This window comes from Lytechinus pictus, chromosome 6 (genome assembly GCF_037042905.1).
Source record: "Lytechinus pictus isolate F3 Inbred chromosome 6, Lp3.0, whole genome shotgun sequence".
In the NCBI taxonomy this organism is placed as follows: Eukaryota; Metazoa; Echinodermata; class Echinoidea; order Temnopleuroida; family Toxopneustidae; genus Lytechinus; species Lytechinus pictus.
In genome coordinates, this window is record NC_087250.1 from 3,863,089 (window position 1) to 3,884,613 (window position 21,525).

General features: G+C 37.6%; 1 long non-coding RNA gene across 1 annotated transcript; it reads right to left on the reverse strand.

Annotated features, from left to right (window-relative positions):
• Positions 1-6,195: 6,195 nt before the first annotated feature.
• On the reverse strand, positions 6,196-13,020 carry LOC135154388 (uncharacterized). The gene is made up of 4 exons (XR_010293788.1): positions 12,928-13,020; positions 10,423-10,522; positions 9,051-9,176; positions 6,196-7,484 (listed from the first exon to the last, which is right to left on the reverse strand). It is a non-coding gene; the product is annotated as an uncharacterized LOC135154388 (long non-coding RNA).
• Between the last annotated feature and the right edge of the window lie 8,505 nt (positions 13,021-21,525).

Below are 21,525 nucleotides of genomic sequence, written 5' to 3' on the forward strand. Positions count from 1 at the left end.
GAATAGTCTTTCTTTACTCGACAACTAAATAAAAAAAAAATATCAAGAGAAAAAGCATGGAAATAACAACAGTCGAGACTGCGTGTCTACTATACCCTCTTCTCAGGGGCGTCTACAGGATTTTGCGAAAGGGGGGGCGGGGCACATTTTCCCTCGGAAAAATTTGACAAGCAGAAAAGAAAGGGTTTTAACCAAAAGTAAAGGGGATTTCGTCCATAAAGAATTTTGACAAGCAAAAAGAAAGGGACTTCACTTTTAAAGGGGAGGGGGGAGGGGGACACTTCTGTTTTAACGGCATTTTTACATTACAAATTTTAATTGTGCCTCTCAGGGGGCACGGGCCGGCTGTGCCCCCTCCCCCGGATCCGCCACTGCCTCTTCTCTATTTCTCTATTCTCCTAACATGCTTTATAGTAAGATGGGATTTCCTGACTAAGAATCAATATAAAAGAAAGATAAAGTTGAGTCTCTAAATGGCAACAATAATGGAAATACGCTGAAATTTAGGAACAGGATTCAACACGATATAATGCTTTACTTAACAATGGAAATTAAGGTCAAGTGAGAGGAATAAGAAGGGGTGTTGCTGTAAAAGTGAAAGGATAGTGTCACCTTTAGATCGAGGAGAGAGTAACACATTTCGAAATTAAAAAAAACTGGAAATGAATCAGAAAAAACGAGAAGAAAAGGGAAACATGTGCACATGTCGTCGGCGGTCATCCGAACCGTGGTATCAGTCAATTTTGGTAATTAAAAAAAAATAAATAAAAAAAAAAAATAATAAATAAAATGAAAGTACAAGTCCTTCTCTCATAACAAAATTTTTATGCAGCAATTCCCAGGACTAAAATCCAGTTGAAACCAATTAGAGCAAAACCAATTGAAACCAGTTGACCAACTGGTTTCAATGTGGAAATTGGAACAACTGGTTCCAATTGAAACCAGTTGCCAATTGGTTCCAGTGAAAACCAATTGGGAAATTGGAACCAGTTGGCAATTGGTTTCAATTGGTTCCAGTTGAACCAATTAGGCAACTGCATCTCAGTTGGTTCCAGTTGTTCCAATTTCCCTATTAAAACCAGTTGAATCCAATTGAAGGCAACTGGTTTCAATTGGTTCCAGTTGAAACCAATTGGAGGCAACTGGTTTCAATTGGTTTCAACTGGATCCAATTGGAATTTCCAGTTGGAACGAACTTAATTAGTTTCAAATTAATTAGCATTTGTACTAACTATTGCTCTTGGAAATAAATTGACCTATAAATTTATATGTATAGAGAAACTAAAATGTTTTGAGAGGGAAAGTAATTGTTTTGCTACTTGGTAACGTAATTATTGCGGTACAAAAGTATTGAGTATTTAATTAGCATGTCATCATTCAAGTGGGTCTATATTAATAGACGACACTAGCATTATGGGTCAGGAAACTGGCCAAGTATGAGTACCGTTGTTGAGGACTCGAGATGGCGGTGTTGGTTTGTATCTGCTTAGATTTCTGGTTGATTGCTATTCTGCTTCTTGAAAAAAAGGAGTGTAATCCGATTTGCTACGTTTAAAATTGATCTATCAATTGTAAAATTGCAACAGAATATTTGCAATTAGTTGCAAATATTTTCTTGGCCCCCCCCCCCCTTTAGACTAATAGGAAACATGGGCCTCAGCGCAGAATAGTATCCTTTGTTCATGGGGGGGGGGACATCTATTGTTGCGTCCTCCCCCCCCCAAAAAAAAAAAAGGGAATCCTCTGTGCTAAAGCCAATGATAAGTAATCATTTGGCCATACCTGAGGCCAACATGGACCAATTCACATCAAATTTGGTGTCTGGAGAGATGTTACTTCACGTTGTACAAAACAGTTAAGATGAAGCTAAAATCTTACCTCCATAACTCGTTTTATCAACGATTTTCTGTTACTTGTTATTTTGTTTGCCCCCCCCCCCTTCACCCTTTCCGCTTGAGCATCTCTTACGAAATGGATATCGCGCCTAACAAATTGCATATATTATTATTATTATTGTACCAGCATACGGTCATGGACGTGCTGAAATGTGCAAAAGCAAATTTATGACATCACGCTTTGGTACTCTTGAGGAAACATTGATCATCATCATTCCAATATTTATAGGGTGGTATACTGGTGGCCATGGTTTAATTACATGGGGGTTAACCATAACACGACTGTTATGGAGTGCCATTTGTCCGACCTATGTGAATGCAATTAGGACTGTATTTTGCAGTCTGGCCTAAATGATTGCAATTACTAATATGATTGTATTTATCAGTCTGACGTACCTAGTAGAGGATAGCAATTATGATTGTATTTAACAGTCTGACGTACCTATGTGATGGCAATTATGATTGTATTTAGCAGTCTGACGTATAGTAGAGGATAGCAATTATGATTGTATTTAGCAGTCTGATGTACCTATATGATGGCAATTATGATTGTATTTAGCAGTCTGATGTACCTAGAGGATAGCCAATTATGATTGTATTTAGCAGTCTGATGTACCTAGAGGATAGCCAATTATGATTGTATTTAGCAGTCTGATGTACCTCGAGGATAGCCAATTATGATTGTATTTAGCAGTCTGATGTACTTAGAGGATAGCAATTATGATTGTATTTAGCAGTCTGACCTAAAGGAATGCAATTATTGTATTTAGCATTCTGACCCAAATGATTGCAATTTTGATTGTATTTAGCACTCTGACCTAAATGATTCCAATAATGATTGTATTTAGCAGTCTGACCTAAAAGAATGCAGTTATGATTGTATTTAGCAGTATGATTGCACTTAGCGGTGTTTTCCTAAATGAATTCAATTAAGATTGTATTTACATGTAGCTGTCGACCTAAAGGAATTCAATTATTGTATTTAGCTTTCTGACGTAAATGATTGCAATTTTGATTGTATTTAGCAGTAAATATCTAAATATTGTAGTTATGTTTGTATTCAGTAGTTTTGATGGTATTGTAATTATGATGTGTGTTACTGTACTTTAGTGGTTTAAATCAGGGACTAAGTTTAAATTGGAGGCTACACTTTACTTATTTTACTTTATATTATATTCAACTACACTCTAAAAACTGGAGTCCTAATTTAGCTCTTAAGGAGCGTGTATAGTGACTGCACTTCGGAGTGCTGATTTTCTCGTTCAAATTTGAACTAAAAAATCAGCACTCCGAAGTGCAGTCACTATACACGCTCTTTAAGAGCTGAATTAGCACTTCGTTTTTTAGAGTGTACATTGTCAGCTTGAATTAAATTGATTTCATAATTCGATCTTGTAGACTAAATTAGAATATCATCACTGTTAATTTGATCCAGATATAACTGAAATATATTTCTAATCTTGTTTCTCTTGATGATTGTGTGATCCATTTGAGTTAATTACTGCAACAATGATGGAAGCTTTCTGTTATTTTACGCCTAGCTTGTCGGCGTGAGAGCATCGGAGCCTTATCGCCGAGTTTGACCATTACATTGAATCCTCTCGGACAAAACAAAATTCATGGCAAAGCAAAATATCCCCAGTCGGGAGACTTAGAATTAGATCTGGCAAAACATCCTAAGCTAAAGTCCGGCCAGACCATAATTTGAATCAAACTGGAATATTGCAGAATGCAGTTTTTCTGATTTTTTTTAAAATCAATTTCACAACTGAAATTCGGAGAGATGAAAATACATGAAGAAATCTTAATATTTTGCTAGATAAAGGCAAAGGGACATGCACTAAGAATTTCAGGAAATTGTCATGTTTTTGCGAAGTAATTGTCATGGCAATTTTGAGGTGGGTGGTATCTACTATACGTCTATTTTTATGGGACACTGTGTTTATACGAATAATTATGTAGTTGATTTGTATTTATTTCTGTATTTGGTTTTACTTGTAATATACATGTATGTTCCTTTGTGTACTTATACATCTCTATTGAAGCCATGTGAATTATTGTATCTATTTGTCAATTCAATGCAGTTTATATTCTGTTAATTTTTTTTTCAAAATCTCTTTGATAAATGTGAACTAAACCATTTAAAATTGCCAAATTCTTTACAAAGAATCCATAGTTATTTTACAATAATGATAATAATAATAATTAAAGATTTGTATAGCGCACATATCTGTCGATAACACTCAAGGCGCACAATCAACTTCTTATATAAAACAGAAATAAAATTAATAAATGCACAAAAATTGAACAAACTGACAATGACATACATGTGGACAGTGATGGAGTTCTTGAACACTAAGTAAGGACAAATGAAAATATATATATATATAAAGAAATAGACTTTATAAAACAATAACCCCCCAAAATATTAATTTAAAAATTTGTTTCTACACAGATGTTGATTGCTGCATACAATTACCCTACACTGCTATTGATATATTGGTATTCTTATATTTTGTTAGACAATGGTGTAATTTCCATTCCAAAGATAGATGATTACTGGTAAATTTGTATATGATTATAAAACTGCCGTGAAATCCAAAATAATGACGGGTAATGATGGAGGTACTTCATTTAAATAAAGTTCCTGCGGGTGATTATTGCAGCTAATTCATTTTATTTATTTTTTTTCTTGGGGTGGTTTTCATGAAATAAATAGTCAAGTGATTTTCAGAGATGATTGTTGAAATTTTTGAATCCTGGAATCTGATTGGCTTAAAGCAAACTAGTCAAGAGAAAATCACTGACTATTCGTTCCATGAAATGGTCCCCCCAATGGATGTCTATCTCATTAATCATGTAAATGTTATGTAATTTAATATGCAAGTGATCATTAAATTATATATTGTTAGATTATATTCTATTATTTCTGATTGAACTTCACTTTGTGATGCTTTCACTAACCATAACTTGCCCGGGTTTGGGGAGGTTGTGTGGGGGAGGGAGGGGTGGGTGATTGTACAGGCTGTCTCCATCTCTGAAATGGGGGAGGGGGTAGGCTATTTCCCCATCCCTCGGATTTTCGCCAGTAGTAAAATAATACAAACTGCCATACATTCACTCTAATATATCCTAATTATGTTATATGTTGAATTTTCAAGTTATGTTATTTCTTTTGCATGGCCCTTTGAAAACAGTCTATGAGCTGAATAAAGCTTTTATCAACAACAAATATATGAATCAAATCAAAGAAGAATTAACAATATTATTCGGATTTAAAAAACAAAGACGTTAATACATTTTCAAACTTCTGGGACTCTAGGAAATTCTCCCCCTTCCTCTCTCTCTCCCACCCTTTCTATTTCTTTCTCTCTGTCACCCTGTGTCTCCCTCTCTGCACTTCTCTTTCGCTTTTTTTGTGTTTATATCTACCCCCTCCCTCTCATTCTTACCTCCTGTTGTTATTCGTTTCCCTCCAACTTTCTTCTTTCGCACGACGCACCCTCAGATATTAGAATAACACTTTCAAATAATTACATAAAGAAACTATGACTCGTATTACTTTGTATTTCTATTTCCTTTAATTTTTACATCATTCTCGGTCTCAGAAGAAAATAAATTAAAGAGTCAAATGAAAACAGTAACTAAATTGAAGTAGAAGTTCCTATATCAGCCAAATGAGACAACCAAATTATATGTTATTGTAAATTTATTATAACAAGTTCTGTGAAACGGGTCCTATAGGGGATAAATATGCAGCTTTGAATTCTAAACTAATGTCACATATACACATACGTGTCAACCGTTTACCTTGAACTCTAATTATCAACCAATAGCTTTCAATTTTGACCCTCATATCAATAATCAACATGTAGCCTTGAACCTGACCTAATTATCAACATGAAAGCTTCAATTATGTAACCTGAAAATTTGACCTAATTATTTACATGGAACCTTGAGCTTTGACCTACATTACCCCCTGAATGACAGCGAGAAATCACTTACCCCTTCACATTTTGATGTAACTAGGTGCGTACATCCTTTACTCAGATTAGCCCTACAAGTTCCACCATGGAATGTTATCAGGGCCCATAATGCATTATGATGATATATTGTTCATTAAAGAGGTTCACATCTCAACAATCTTGACAATAAATAATGTATATCCCTTTCATGCTCACATATCAAATGTTTACAATCTTTGAGTTTGACTCACTCTTATAGATCTTTGAATTCATAAACACTAACCTTACCTACATGTAGAAACCCAACCCTAAACAGATCAGGTATCAACCACATATTGGACCGATATACGAAATGCCATGAAAATTTGATCATAATTTTTAAATATATATTCTGCTAAAACAACAACATTGTCAAAACATCTAAACAATATTTCATTTTTTACAAATTTGACAATATGGACCAACGTGACTGAACCATGTAATATTAAACAATGCTAATTCCACATGTTCAGAGAGGAATGATTGTTGTTTTACTTGACAATGAGGAGAAAATTAGAATATTTCATATAATAAAATACAAAATAATAGTGAGTGGATGATATCATCAGTCTCCTCATTGCATACTGACCAGGATGTGCATATAACGTATCATGGTAATACTTTTCTTTACATATATCCGAAGAGTTTTAGCGGTTTTTTTTTACTGAAATTAATAGTCGGAAACCAATTGTTAAATGAAGACTTTAGAATTTAGAACATCAAACGTCACTTGAATAGAGAGAGAAGAGGGGAGGGGGAGAGAACCGGGGGGGGGGGGGGCACTTACAATGACGAGTGGATACCATGCGCGACCAAAAAAAACACGTAAAAAGGATGTCTTTTTCAACTTGAAGGTAGGGCACGTTACGTACGTAACGTGATAAGGGTGTCAAAAACACTAAAATAATGAAAAAAGGGTATCTATTTTCGCTAGGAAAGCGACGTGTTTAGGATCAAATTTGCGAGGGTGTAAAAAAGTAAGACTAAAATGTTTTATAAAGGATGTTCTTTTGCCCCAAGAGTCAACATGTTTAGAGTACGATTTGCGCGAGATTTGGGAGGTGGGGCTGTACTAGGTTAAAACTGACGACCGACGTCCGTGACATCACAATAAAAATATCGCCGTACTTGTTTAGGGGGTCAATTCAGGGAACTTGCCAAGAGTATCGTTTTGTTTCCAATACTTGTTAAGGGTAGGGTTTCACACGCCAATACTTGTTAAGGGGTGCATTTTCAGAAAATGGAAAATACATGTTTAGGGTGCTTTTCGAGACCCCATGTTCGCGCATGGTATCCACTTGTCATTGGAAGTGCCCCCCGCCCCGGGGGAGAGAATGATACTCGGTTGTCTTTAAATAGGCGACCGTGGGAATTTCCCGGAGAATTCCATCTTCTTGCTTTTCGAAACGCTTTTCACCCCAGCACTCGAGCATGTTTTCGCTGCTACCAGGATTGAAGTATTCCGGAGTGCATTGTCCACAGTTGAACATCCTGCATATGGCGGCTTCATGTGCCCCGGTTTCACATACGTTACTCTGGCACTCATCTTCACAGTCCTGCTCGGCGTGACCATCCGGACAGGTATCTATTATGGGGAGTAGAAATAGAAACAATGGCATCATTCGGACTCATTTCGCTTATAGCGTTTATCTCTTTACTCAAGGAATCTCTGAAAGACTACCCAGATGTGCTCAGCAAACCACTGACGGATCTAGGAGCCTGGGGGGGGGGGGGCGCAAAACCGGCCCGTGCCCCCCCCCCCCTTGAGAGGCACAATTATAATGTGTAATGTAAAAATGCCGTTAAAGCAGAAGTGTGCCCCCCCCCCCATCCCTTTGAAAGTGAAGATTTTTTGTTGTTGATTTTTTAAAACTTTTTTTTGGTCAAATTGCTCCTCGGAAATATGTGCGACCCCTTTTGGAAAATCCTGAATCCACCCCTGATTATAATTATGCAACCCATCCATTTTTTATTGAATGACAAGCGCTATTTCTATGGTAACTGTTGGATAAGATATCACTTTTGAAAAACAAACAAACTCATGAACATACAGACAACAAATAAAACAAACAAAAAATATATATGAATAAATGAATAAATAAATAAACAAATGAATAAACTTATAAATAAAAACTTTTTTAAACACATAATTGGAATTATTTTAATGCAAGGCTTTGTTCCGTAATATCACATTAATAAATCGAGGAAAAAGAAATGCTCAGTAAAAACAAATATAAACAGTTCTCTATTGCCATCTTACCCAAATTATGAGACCATTCAGACTTCAAATGGGACATTCTACGCATTTTTTTTTGGGGTCCCCATTAATATGATGAAGGTATTTGATAAGTAATGCCAGCGTAAAGCGTGAGTTAAAATAATTTAATGTATGTATTGATATTGACCTGAGAAAATAACATTAAAGGGCTGCTCGTATAAAATCCATGGGCAGGATACGTATTTCAATCGGTATAAATTGCAAATTCGTCTACTCTCGTCCACTTACCACATGGTCTACTTTCATTAATAGTCTAATGATATTCCATCAAAATTTTGTCTAACAACCATGTGGTCCAATAACCATTTGGTCCGATCATCACTTCGTCTAATCACCATTTCGTCTCATAACCAATTGGTCTAATATCCATTTCATTTCCTTTCATTTTGCACAATTAACACTTAGTCCGATAATAAGACAAAATATGGTATTTGGACTAAATGGCTAATGGACCAACTGGTTATTAGACGAAATGGTGAGTGGACGAATTGGCAATTAGACGATGTGGATAGTGGACAAACTGATTGTAGACCAAACGATTGTAGACGAGTCGGCAATAGGACGTATTGGCATTAGACGAATTGGTAAAACACATTTTACTCAACAAAATAGGCCTGTAAATAAAGAGTGCGAACACAGTAAAAAAAAATATATCCCGCTGTTTAAACCCGTCACTCTAACAAAAAGTTGTTTAAACTTTTACACAATTGTTTACATTTTTAAAAAATCCTTTAGACTTTTTCGACATCTTGTCAAGAAAAATTTAACAACTTGTTTCAAACTTTAAACAATTGCTGTTAGAGTGACAGGCTTAAACAACCTGCTTGAATTTTTTTAACAGCGTTTTTACAATGAAGCGACAATTCATCTTACCACAATCGATCACCTCTCTATTAAAATACCATTCGACAAGGTTTGTATCCAAGTTCATCTGACACTCGGCATGAATATTGAACCGGCAAATTTCCAATCTGCACGGATCAAAGCAGTCTTCCAATGCTGCAAAATAATACATATACGGTAAGCTTTATTTTTGTTGTTGTTGATTATTATTATTAAAATCATTGATATTTTTTGTTTATGTTTTTTTATTATATTTCTTCAATAAAACACATGAAAAAAAGACTTATTCAAATCACAAAAAAATGCATACGGTATGTCATATAAAGATTTATGTCCGAAACATTTTGGAATTCGATGGAAAACAACTAAAACAAACAAACAAACAGACGTTACTCTGATTTTACCAACGTACAGTATTGTACATATGTTGGAGTACTGAAAGCCGGGCTTTGAGTAACCAGTTGAACTAAAACTAATTTTAAAGGTCAAGTCCACCCCAGGAAAATGTTGATTTGAATAAATAGAGTAATAATCAAACCAGCATATTGCTGAAAATTTCATCAAAATCGGTTGCAAAATTAGAAAGTTATGACATTTTAAAATTTCGCTTATTTTTCACAAAACAGTGATATGCGCAACTCAGTGACATGCAAATGAGTCAGTCGATGATGTCCATCACTCACTATTTCTTTTGTTTTTTATTGTTTGAAGTATACATTATGTAATTTTTTTCAGTTTTGACAATAAGGACCAACTTGACTGAACAATATAATATTAAACAATGTTAATTCCACATGTTCAGGGAGGAATCGTTGTTGTTTCACAATGAGGAGAAAATTTGAATACTATATATTTCATATAATAAAATACAAAGGAAATAGTGAGTGGATGACGTCATAAGTCTCATCATTTGCATACCAGCTGCAGTATGTGCATATAACTGTTTTGTGAAATTAAGCGAAACTTTAAAATGTCATAACTTTCTTATTTCAGATCCGATTTTGATGAAATTTTCAGTGTTATGCTTGTTGGATTTTTCTCTTTTTATTCAAATCAACTTTTTTTGGGTGGACTTGTCCTTTAAAAATATTTATGAATGGGGATGCAATATCACGAGAATCAAGGATTGGAAATACATGTACATGTCTGAGGGACCAAGGTCATCGAAGTATTCAACCTTTGTTATAAAACTGATACAAAATTCAATATAGAAATGCAATTTTACAGAACATTGTTTTCAGAAAGAATTTGGCGTTTGCTGTATTATCAAAATAAACCCACCACCCATGCAAAAAAAAGAGGCGTGAAACAGATTTGTAATATTCATATCGTCAGTCATGTAGGAAGATGTTTGAGTGAGTGTGGGTGTGTGTGGGGGGGGGTGTATGTGAGTCAAACTTACCGACATCTTCCTCAGAAATGATCCTACTCATCGCAACACCCACGATAGCGACGAGAACGAAAAGGGAAATGATGGTTTTCGAAATCATGATGATGTTAGTCTAAAAGATTATTAAAAGAAAATGATATATACATATAAATATGGCATAAATATCAAACATACAAGCATTTAGAAAAAAGTGAATTACTTGTCAATTATTTTAAAGGAAAATAGAACGCTTCTGTGTGTCAGTCAGGAGCCCAGCGTGATTTTGAGCGTTAGTTACTCATTTCCTACATTCTTTGAAAAGTCTGAGCTTAATTGCGTGCACGTCTTTTAAACTTTTTTGCATAAACGAATCATGTAAGGAAATAAAGATCATATTTCATAAGTTAATTTCACAACATGAAGTAAGATTTGCACAGCAATTTCCGTTACGTAAACCAGACATTCCATCTAAATCCAATATTTGATAACCTTTATTTTTAAATTATATATATATATATACATATAACTACCGTGACACTCTGTATATCATACCACAATCCTGAGAAAAGAATGTGTTTACCATTATATGCAAAGTTTATTGAAAACTGCTCTAAATTTATTAAGATTCCTCAATAAATCATTTCTAGATATGCCGTGTTTTTGTTTTCGATTTTGTATATTACGAACATCGAACTTTTTCAATTCCTTAATTTTGATTTGGGGAAAACTTCTATAAATGGGAAATGGTGGTGATTTTTTTTTTACCTGGTTGCTAAGCATGAATGTTTAAAAGCAAGCAACCAGAGGATTGACGTCATAAAGTCCTTTCCGAGGGGCCTGGTAATGATGATTAATGCCTTGCCAAAGGGCTCTAGCGCACCAAAGGCGTGCGCGTAGTCAGGGGGTGCTTTCGCCCCCCCCCCCCCCCCGGGTAGGTGAAAAAGGGAGCGCCAAAAAGAGGAAGAAAAGGGGAGAAAAAGGGGAAAAAGAAAAACAGGGGGAAAGAAAGAGGGAAGGGAGAAACAAAAAGAGGGAAGGGGAGCCGAATTGATGTTCAACCTAGGTGAGGGGAGAGGTCGCCGAATTCAAGTTCGATACAGGGGGCGCCCAATGTATGTTCAACCTAGGGGGCGCCCGCACCACGTCATGGTGAAGTTTATGTTGCTTGTGCGGAGTTCCCACAAAGTTTATTCTGCGCGCAGTAGCGGTCCATGCTTCGTCAAAACGGTTCCCGCTACGTTCCGACATGATCTAGCAGAGTACGCGACTTGTTGTACCTCGTCAAAGAAAAATTGCCATGACGCAGTGGGAACTGCTACAGCGTACTGTAGCAAGAACTCCCGCAAGATCTATAATTGACGTGGCATTGTCTGCATGATCTCTGGAGACCCATTTTCCGCTACGTGGACTTTGGACATGTCCACGTAGCGAGGTCGCCGTTTGAACATTTATTGACGCACTGCAGTATAAGATCGACCTACTAACAACTCTATCGACGTAGCATATAGACGAAGCGGACACGGAAAGATGGTCGCAACAATATACACGACCACCACACACGCCCAGTTGTCGCTACGTCCAAGCAGACGAATGTACAAGTCCATAATCTGCTGGATGTAGTCAGGATCACGTAGCGGGAACCGTTTTGACGCAGAATGGGCCGCTTCTGCGCGCAAAATAGACCTATGTGGTAACTTCACAAGGACGTGGCGTGGACGTAGCATGCACTTGACCATTTCAAATTTGTTTTAGAAAATCATATGAAGTTGGTGATTCGACGCGTCCTAGGTTTTCTTCGGAATTTCAGCAACGTAGCAGGAACATCACCTGGATGCATTAGACGTAGCGATAACTGAATACGCGTGGCGGCCGCGCAGTAGACAGAGTTGTTGCTACGTCTTTCTGTTCAAAGTGCAAGTCTCGCATAATGTGTCTCTGGAGATCATGCAGACTATTATGTCAATAACATAGGTCCTATAGGAGCCCCGAATTGATGTTCTACCTAGGGACGCCGAGTTTATGTCCGACCTAGGGGGGGGGGGGGGGGAGGGCGCCGAATCGCTGACCTAGGGGGCGCCGAATTCAAATTCGACATAGGGGGGGGGGGCGAATTGAAATTCGACATAAGGACGCCGAATTGATCTTCAACCTAGGATGGCGCCGAATTGATGTTCGACATAGCGGCGCTAAATTGAAGTTCGATATAGGGGCGCCGAATTTATTTTCAACCTAGGGGCGCTGCATTGATGTCCGACCTAGGGGGCACCGAATCGATGTTCGACATAGGTGCACCGAATTGATATTCAACCTAAGGGAGGGAGGAACCAAATTGATGTTTTACCATCTTTCCGTTCAAAGTGCAAGTCTCGGATAATATGTCTCCCGAGATCATGCAGACTATTATGTCAGTATCAGTAATCGCTACGCTCTCGGTATACGCTGTAGCAGCTCCCACTGCGTCATGGTAATTTTCGTTGACGTAGCGAGAACTGCATGGACGTAGCGTTGGTGTAGAGGGGGTTAAGAAAAGAGGCTTACCTATGGATTCGGAATCACAATCTGACTGAATTTTCGAGATCTCGTAAGAAGAATGCTCTAACCTGGATGATAATGAAACTGCTCTTGTTCCGATGAAAGTTTTCCAGCGGAATGATTTCATACACTCTTGATGCCTAGATTTATAGATATTCGCTCCTATATATTTTATGGAGGAGGTCGCATAAGATTCAATCAAAGCAATATATTGAATTTTTAGTAGGCCTATTTCAACCTTGAAAATACCAATAAAACGAGATTGATATAGTTTAAGGCAAGGTCATAATCAGATGAGTTTTTTTGTGGACCGTATGTTTGCTTCCCTGATTATACTGAAATAGTTTGCCTTGAAACCTTTTGCAAAACCCAAGTTTTGCCGGGTATTTTGGCTCATAGTGCGACCGCCTCATGAACGGGATGCAGTGGGTTAGCGCAGCTAATATACTCTTCTGCGCTTAACATTTGGTCTCAAAATAATTAATAACAACGCGGCATTTTTCACCCATTCAGTTCGGTGGCGTTGAGAAGACGATGATTGAGCTGGGTCAGGAGGAGAGGACGAAAAAGAAGGGGAAGAAGAAAAAGAGGAAGAAGAAGAAGAGGAGGAAGATGAAGGAAAAAGAAGAAGAAGAGGAAGGAAGAAGAAGAAAAAGAAGGAGGAGGGTTAGCGGAAGGAGGAGGATGGAAGCGGAGGAGGAGGCAGGAGGAGGAGAATTAAGGAGGATGGAGGAGCAGGATGAAATGGGAGGATGAATGAACGGAAGAGGATGGGGAGGTCGGAGGAGGAGGGGGATCCCGGGGGGGGGGGGCACTTCCGGCCATTGACGAGTGGATACCATGCGCGACCATGGGGTCTCGAGAAGCACCCTAAACACGTATTTTCCATATTCTGATAATACACCCTTTAACAAGTATTAGCGTGTGAAACCCTACCCTTAACAAGTATTTTGAAACAAAACGATACTCTTGGCAAGTACTCCCTGAATTGACCCCCTAAACAAGTATAGCGATATTTTTATTGTTATGTCACGGACTTTGAAATTTTTCCAAAGCGCTTGCATGCTATACTCTCTCGCGGAAAAGAGCCTATATATCTCAGAAATCACTGAGTTCAAAAGACTCTCCTCAACCTATAATTACTACAAAACATCCAACTACTTTGCGCAGAGGGTAGTGTCATGGTAACATGTACGTTTGCACCAAAATGCAAATCTTGACATACTAAGTACTCTTGTTGTCTTTGCCCCCCCCCCCCTCCAAACGAAAATATGTTCAGAGCCGCCCCTGCTTTTACTTTTTAAATGTATGTTAATCTAATTTGTAAAATATTCACGCACAAACACTTTGTATGGGTTATGCTTTTTCAACTGGTTAATTTTTTTTTTTTTTTTTTTTGGGGGGGGGGGGTTGTAGTCCATTAAAAAAAAGCATCTTTCTCGTCACAAAATAAGAGATTAAAAAAAAGTGCAGCATATTTTTCATTTAGAGAAAATCATAGGTGATCGATCGTGTACGTGTACATGCAGTGGATCCTATGCGTGCATCCGGTGCGTTGGTGTACAAACAAATGGTACCAAACAACACAGAGGCAGTGCGCGCACACACTGGACATATTTTCAATAAGATAGGGAGCGAGTTACGCTATAGCAGGAGTTTACAGTTTAAGACCTTAACAGACGTCGGTTTTACCTTTACATACATCATTGGGTTTAGTACAGCCCCACCTCCAACATCTCGCGCAAATCGTCTACTCTTAACACGTTGTATTGACTCTTGGGGCAAACAGTACATCCTTTATAAACATGTTTTTACACCCTCGCTAATTTGACTCTAAACACGTAGTTTTCCTAGCGAAAATAGATACCCTTTTTTCATTATTTTAGTGTTTTTGATACCCTTATTACGTTACGTACGTAACGTGCCCTATCTTGAAAAAAAAAAACACACACCCTTTTTACGTGTTTTTTTTTTGGTCGCGCATGGTCTCCACTCGTCAATGTAAGTGCCCCCCTCCCCCCGGGGATGTAGGAGGATGGACATGCTAGAGGAGGAGGAAGAGGATCAAGGAGCATGGAGGAGGAGAGGGGGGGGGGAGGAATCGATGAGTAGAAGCAGAGAGCAGGAGAAGAAGATAGGAGTAGGAGGAGGATATGAACAAGAAACAATTTTTCATCGTACATGACATTGAATCTTATTTCTTCATTGAAACCTGTCGGGTGTAATATTTTTCTACACACCATCCATCTACATAAAATACACTTTCCATCCTTTTAACGAGATATTCATTTGGCATATACCTTTCCGACCCCCTTCCCTATTATATTATTTTTCTTTACGTATTATACTCTTTTTTTTTTCATTTTTAATAATTTGACCATGGAGGTAGAATTTGACCAAGGCAAGGTCAATTTTTTTTTTCCATACACATGCGGTTGCTGGGCCGTATGTTTCCGAAGTAATTTAATGAATATATATTTTCCCGTGCACGTACTGAAAATAGTTCGCCTTGAAACTTTCTATAGGACCTATGTTTTCGTAAATTATTTTAATAATCTTTCTTTACTCGACCAATACATGAAAAAATAATGGAAAAAACAACCGTCTAGAATGCGTGTTTAGTATTGTTTACTCTCCTAACATGCTTTTATAGTGAGATATGATATGATCTGGTATATAATGATACATTTTATGCGAACGTATAGAGGCAAAATTCTTTATTGAAAATCAATAGGCCTATAAAACATGAATCAAGTTGAGTTTCTAAATGGGTAACAATAATGGAAATGTGCTGAAGAAGAAGAAGAAGAAGAAGAAGAAAAAGAAGAAGAAGAAGAAAGAGAAGAAGAAGAAGAAGGAGAAGAAGAAGAAGAAGGAAAGGGAGGGGATGAGGAGAATGGAAGAGGAGTAGGAGGACAAGGAGGAGGATAAGGAAGAGGATGGAGGAGGAAGATTTAGGAGGATGGAGGGGGTGGAGGGGGGATGAAAGAGGAAGAGGATGGATAAGGATGATGGTGGATGAGGAGGAGCTAGGATGGAAGAGGAGGAGGGGGACGGAAGAAGAGGAGGATGATATGGAGGAGGGGGCAGGGAGAAATCGATGAGTAGAAGCAGGACGTTCAAAGCCAAAAATACTTTCATTTATGAAGGCCCACAATTTTGGAATTCCCTTCATAACAACTTAATTCCCCCTCTCTGTACACTTTTGAAAGAAAGTCAAAATCTTTCTTACTGAAATCCTACAATCACATCTAAAAATAAATCATCACAGATTTTCATCTTTATTCTTGTTTGTTTGTTTGCTTGCATTTATTTCTGCGTTCAAAAACACAATACAAAAATATTTACAATTACAATATACAAAATAATTCACAATATAAACAATGTAGTCATATTACATGATACATACAAATAAGGGTGTGAGTATAAATTAATCTTTTATAAAATTAATGTAAACATATATATATAATGTAATAAATGAACGCAGGAGACCGCCATCGTGAGCGGTTAGGCTTGAATTGATGGCGGCCTCATAAAAAGATTCGTGACTTAGATTGATATTTACTGGTCAAGTGGGTGCATTGCAAGTGCGGGTGCTGTGTATAGGAGTTGAGTAAAATCAGAATATTAAATAGCGAATGTGGATATTTGAGTGAATGTTTTAATTTGGAGCGAGGGGTTGACAAGATTGAATGATAGTTTTCTTTAGAGGGGCTTTTAATGAGTATATGGTTGAACAAGTTTTAATATTGTTTGTTTCCTTTTCACTCATGCGCTACTTTGCTTATGTTTTGTCTACACTCCTCTCTCTGTAGTTAATATGCAGTTCTTACATTTATTCCTCATCCCCTTCCCCCCCCCTCTCTCTCTCTCTCTCATTCATCCGCTATCTTTTTATAGTTTCTCTTGATCTCATCCCTGAGTTTTTTGCGTAATTTTCGTATATTTTGGTTATTTAATATTTTCTTTTCATGATCTCTCCTGTTGTCAATCATGGTTTATATTTGGATTTGTATAATTTTTATATAAAATTTATTTCTCGTTTGTAATATTTTGAGGAGCCCACAATATACAAGCTTTGCTTTTTAGTGGGATCCTGCATTTTCACAATTTATAAATCACAAATCCTTTAAACATGATTATTTTGTATGTATCTTTCTTATAACGTGTCTTATTCAAGTTGATTTAATGACCTTGGTATATTTTTTATGATGTTGACTTGTTATGATTTTATTTATTTTATTTATATTTTGTTGAAAGTGAAATAAATGAAATGAAATGAAAGCAAGAGGAGGATGAACAAGTATATTTTCCATCTTACATGACATTGGGTGATTTCAAGTTCAGTGTTGACCTATTGAATTGAATTTAATTGAATTTCCACAATCAAAATAAAAGTGTACAAAGTAAGCATATTATAATGCAGTGGACGGGATAACAAAAGTAAAATTACTATTCTAGGTTATCCCCTTATAAAACAACAAGTACACTATTAGTGTGGTGTTAGGTCATTTTTTTTACACAAGATGAAGATGGTCCTGAAAAGTCACTCAATAGTTTTTGAGATGTCAATAATGTGATCTTGATCAGTTTTACAAACTCAGAATAGATTTTGAAGCTAGGGGAATCAATCCAAATTCCAACACTAACACAAACACCAATGCCAACACCGGACTTGAAGTCATCCACCCATTGATTCTTATTTCTGCATTGAAACCTGTAGGGTGTAATATTTTTCTACACAACTTTCCATCCTTTTAAATGAGATATTAACTCGGCATATAACTTTCCGATCCCCCTTCCCTGTCATATCATTTTTCTTTACGTATTAATTTCACTCTTAAAAATATTGAGAGTGATTATGTGTCCAACCAACATTGGGCATTTCCTTTGGGCAATTTTATTCATCCTGTGTGATGAAAATTTTGCCCATTCTAAAGTAATTGCTGCTTATTTTGTTTTACCTTACTGGACAACATGCTTCCCGCATTGGGTAAGATACTGCTTAAAATTGGTTGGACCCTCGTGCTGGATAAAATTTTACCCAATATTTTTTTTTCATTTTATATACTTTTTTTTCATTTTGAATGATTTTGACCAAGGCAAGGTCGTATTATTTGTTGTCCATACACATGCGGTTGGTGGGCCGTATGTTTCCTGAGTATTTAATGAATATATTTCCCCGTGCACGTACTGAAAACAGTAAGTTTAGGTAAATTATTTGAACAGTCTTTCGTTACTCGAACAATACGTGAAAAAAAATCACGGGGGAAAAAAGGGGGGTGGGGGGACTACAATTGAGACTGCGTGTATAGTAGGCCCGGTCTATTCTCTTAACATGCTCAGTGAGATTGGATGATTGAATGATCACTAGTTATTCGAACGTAGAGGCAAAATTCCAGATATATAAAAAAATCAATTAAGTTGAGTCTTTGAATGGGCAACAATAATGGAAATACGCTGAAGAAGAAGAAGAAGAAAAGAAGGAGGAGGAGGAGAAGGGTGGAGGAGCAGGAGAAGAATAGAAGAAGAAGATTGGAGTAGAAAGAGGAACAAGAAACAATAATATATTTTCCATCGTACATTGAAATATTTTTTTTTCTTTACAAATTTTATACAGTGTACTTCTTTTTATTTTTTTTATTTTCAATGATTTTGACCAAGGCAAGGTCATATTATTTTTTTTCCATACACTACACAAAATATTTGATTGGTGGGCCGTATGTTTCCTAAGTAATTATATATATTTTCCCGCGCACGTACTGAAAATAGGTTGCCTTGAAATTTTCTACAGGGCCTATTTAAGTAGATTATTTGAATAGTCTTTCTTTACTCGACTAATACGTGAAAAACAAAAGTCATGGGGGAAGGGGGTGGGGGGACTACAGTCGAGACTGCGTGTATATAGTAGGGCGGGCCTATTCTTTATTCTCTTAACATGCTTAGTGAGATAGGATTTGATAGAATGATTAATTTTATTCGAACGTAGATTCAAAATTCCTAATCAAAATTCATATAAAAAAATCAATTAAGTTGAGTTTCTAAATAGGCAACAATAATGGAAACATTCTGAAATTTAGGAACAGGATTGAACATGATAATATGAAAATTAAGGTCAAGTGATGGAAGAAGGTAATTAAACGAGAGAATGAGAAATTAAGGAGATGGAGAGAGCCATAGAGAGAGAGAGAGAGAAAGGGGATGGGTTGGGTGTTGTAGTAAAAGTGAAAGGAAAGGCCTAGTATATTTACATCGAGAAGAGAGTAACACATTTAGAAATTAAAAAAAGATGAATTAAAGGAAACAGAAAAAACAAGAAAAGGGGGAAAGACATGATGTGTACATGATTGTACAGTAGGCCCACAAAACTATTGCTATATGTTTCTTATTCCGAAATATACAGAGGCCCTATATGTTTGTAAGTTTAAAAAAATGAAAAGGCTTTGCTTAATTGTCTGGTCATCTGGCATATATCCAAAGGCAGTCGTTCAATCAAATATAGGTCGTCAGTCCGAAAATGAAGTTTGTTCTTAACTATAATCCGTTTTCGGCTTAAAAACCCACTTTACCTTGTAAGGCCTATTGATACGGTACGATCGAGCCGCGGCTGATTCTATAACTGATCAAAATGTGATAATTTTCTTAATTTCGGCCACTGCCTTCCATCGAGTTTTGTTGGAATTTTCTGTTATGATGTAAAGCGGGGGGGGGGGGGGGGGGGGGGGGGGGGGCAAAGGAGACTAGACTCGGGGCATTAATTAATATTCGCCCCCCTAAAGAGCATACATGCAGTGATGGGACACGCAACGTATAAGTAGTACACACTCTACGATAAGGGAAAGTGACGAGATAATGGGAAACTCCCTGGAAAGCACAGACAATGACAAATAGTATGTATTCATAATATTTTCCTTCAAAGTATGTTGACTGATACGGAGCCCGGGAGGGGACATGCATGACAATATTTTTTTAATAAGTCGTTCCCACCACTTATAAGTCGTTCCCACCACTTATAAGTGGTTCCCACCACTTATAAGTGGTTCCCACCACTTATAAGTGGTTCCCACCACTTATAAGTGGTTCCCACCACTTATAAGTGGTTCCCACCACTTATAAGTCGTTACCACCACTTATAAGTGGTTCCCACCACTTATAAGTCGTTACCACCACTTATAAGTCGTTCCCACCACTTATAAGTGGTTCCCACCACTTATAAGTCGTTCCCACCACTTATAAGTGGTTCCCACCACTTATAAGTCGTTCCCACCACTTATAAGTGGTTCCCACCACTTATAAGTGGTTCCCACCACTTATAAGTCGTTACCACCACTTATAAGTCGTTCCCACCACTTATAAGTCGTTCCCACCACTTATAAGTCGTTCCCACCACTTATAAGTCGTTCCCACCACTTATAAGTCGTTCCCACCACTTATAAGTCGTTACCACCACTTATAAGTCGTTCCCACCACTTATAAGTCGTTCCCACCACTTATAAGTCGTTCCCACCACTTATAAGTCGTTCCCACCACTTATAAGTCGTTCCCACCACTTATAAGTCGTTCCCACCACTTATAAGTCGTTCCCACCACTTATAAGTCGTTCCCACCACTTATAAGTCGTTACCACCACTTATAAGTCGTTCCCACCACTTATAAGTCGTTCCCACCACTTATAAGTCGTTCCCACCACTTATAAGTCGTTACCACCACTTATAATTCGTTTACTGCGTCTGGACTAAATTCTTCGTAAGGCCTATGCTAGAGCGATTTAGAGTCGATTCAGAGTCATCTTCTTTAAAACTACTGACTTTGTTCTGACCATTTTAGCCAAAAATGGATGAACGAGAGCAAGAACGAAATGCAGTGATAAAGATATGCTTTGAAATGGGACTCATGTACAAAGACATAGTTACGATTCTTGCCACAGAGTGTGGAATTGTAATTTCTTTCCGTCATTTGAAAAGGCTGCTCAGACAGCATGGCCTGTCAAGGAGAAAAAACTACAGTGACATCGGTGAGGTTGTAGACTTTATTCTAAAGCAGGTCGAGGGATCGGGTCGTCTGCATGGCTACCGATGGATGTTTGAAAAATGTCGGGCACATCATATCAATTGTAAAAAGGAAGATGTAAGGATAATCCTTGGAGTTGTCGACCCAGAAGGGACAACTCAGAGGAGAAGGAGAAGACTGAGGCGACGTCGGTATTCATCCAAAGGGCCAAACTTTTTGTGGCATCTGGACAGCTACGACAAACTGAAAGCATTTGGAATATGCATTAATGGCTGCATCGATGGGTTTTCCAGGAAAATAATGTGGATGAACGCCTACCACACTTCATCAGACCCGAAGGTGATTGGAGGGTACTACATAGAAAAGGTGTCAGACATCGGAGGATGTCCATCTGTTGTACGTGGGGATCTAGGTACCGAGAATGGATATGTGCGTGACTTTCAAAGGTTCTTCCGTGAGGACGACGAAGATGGCATGGCGGGCATTCGCAGTTATCTAGAAGGTCCAAGCACCGCCAATCAAAGGATCGAGTACTGGTGGTCCTTCCTTCGAAGGGAGTGCATGGAATTTTGGATCTATTTTTTTCGCGATTTG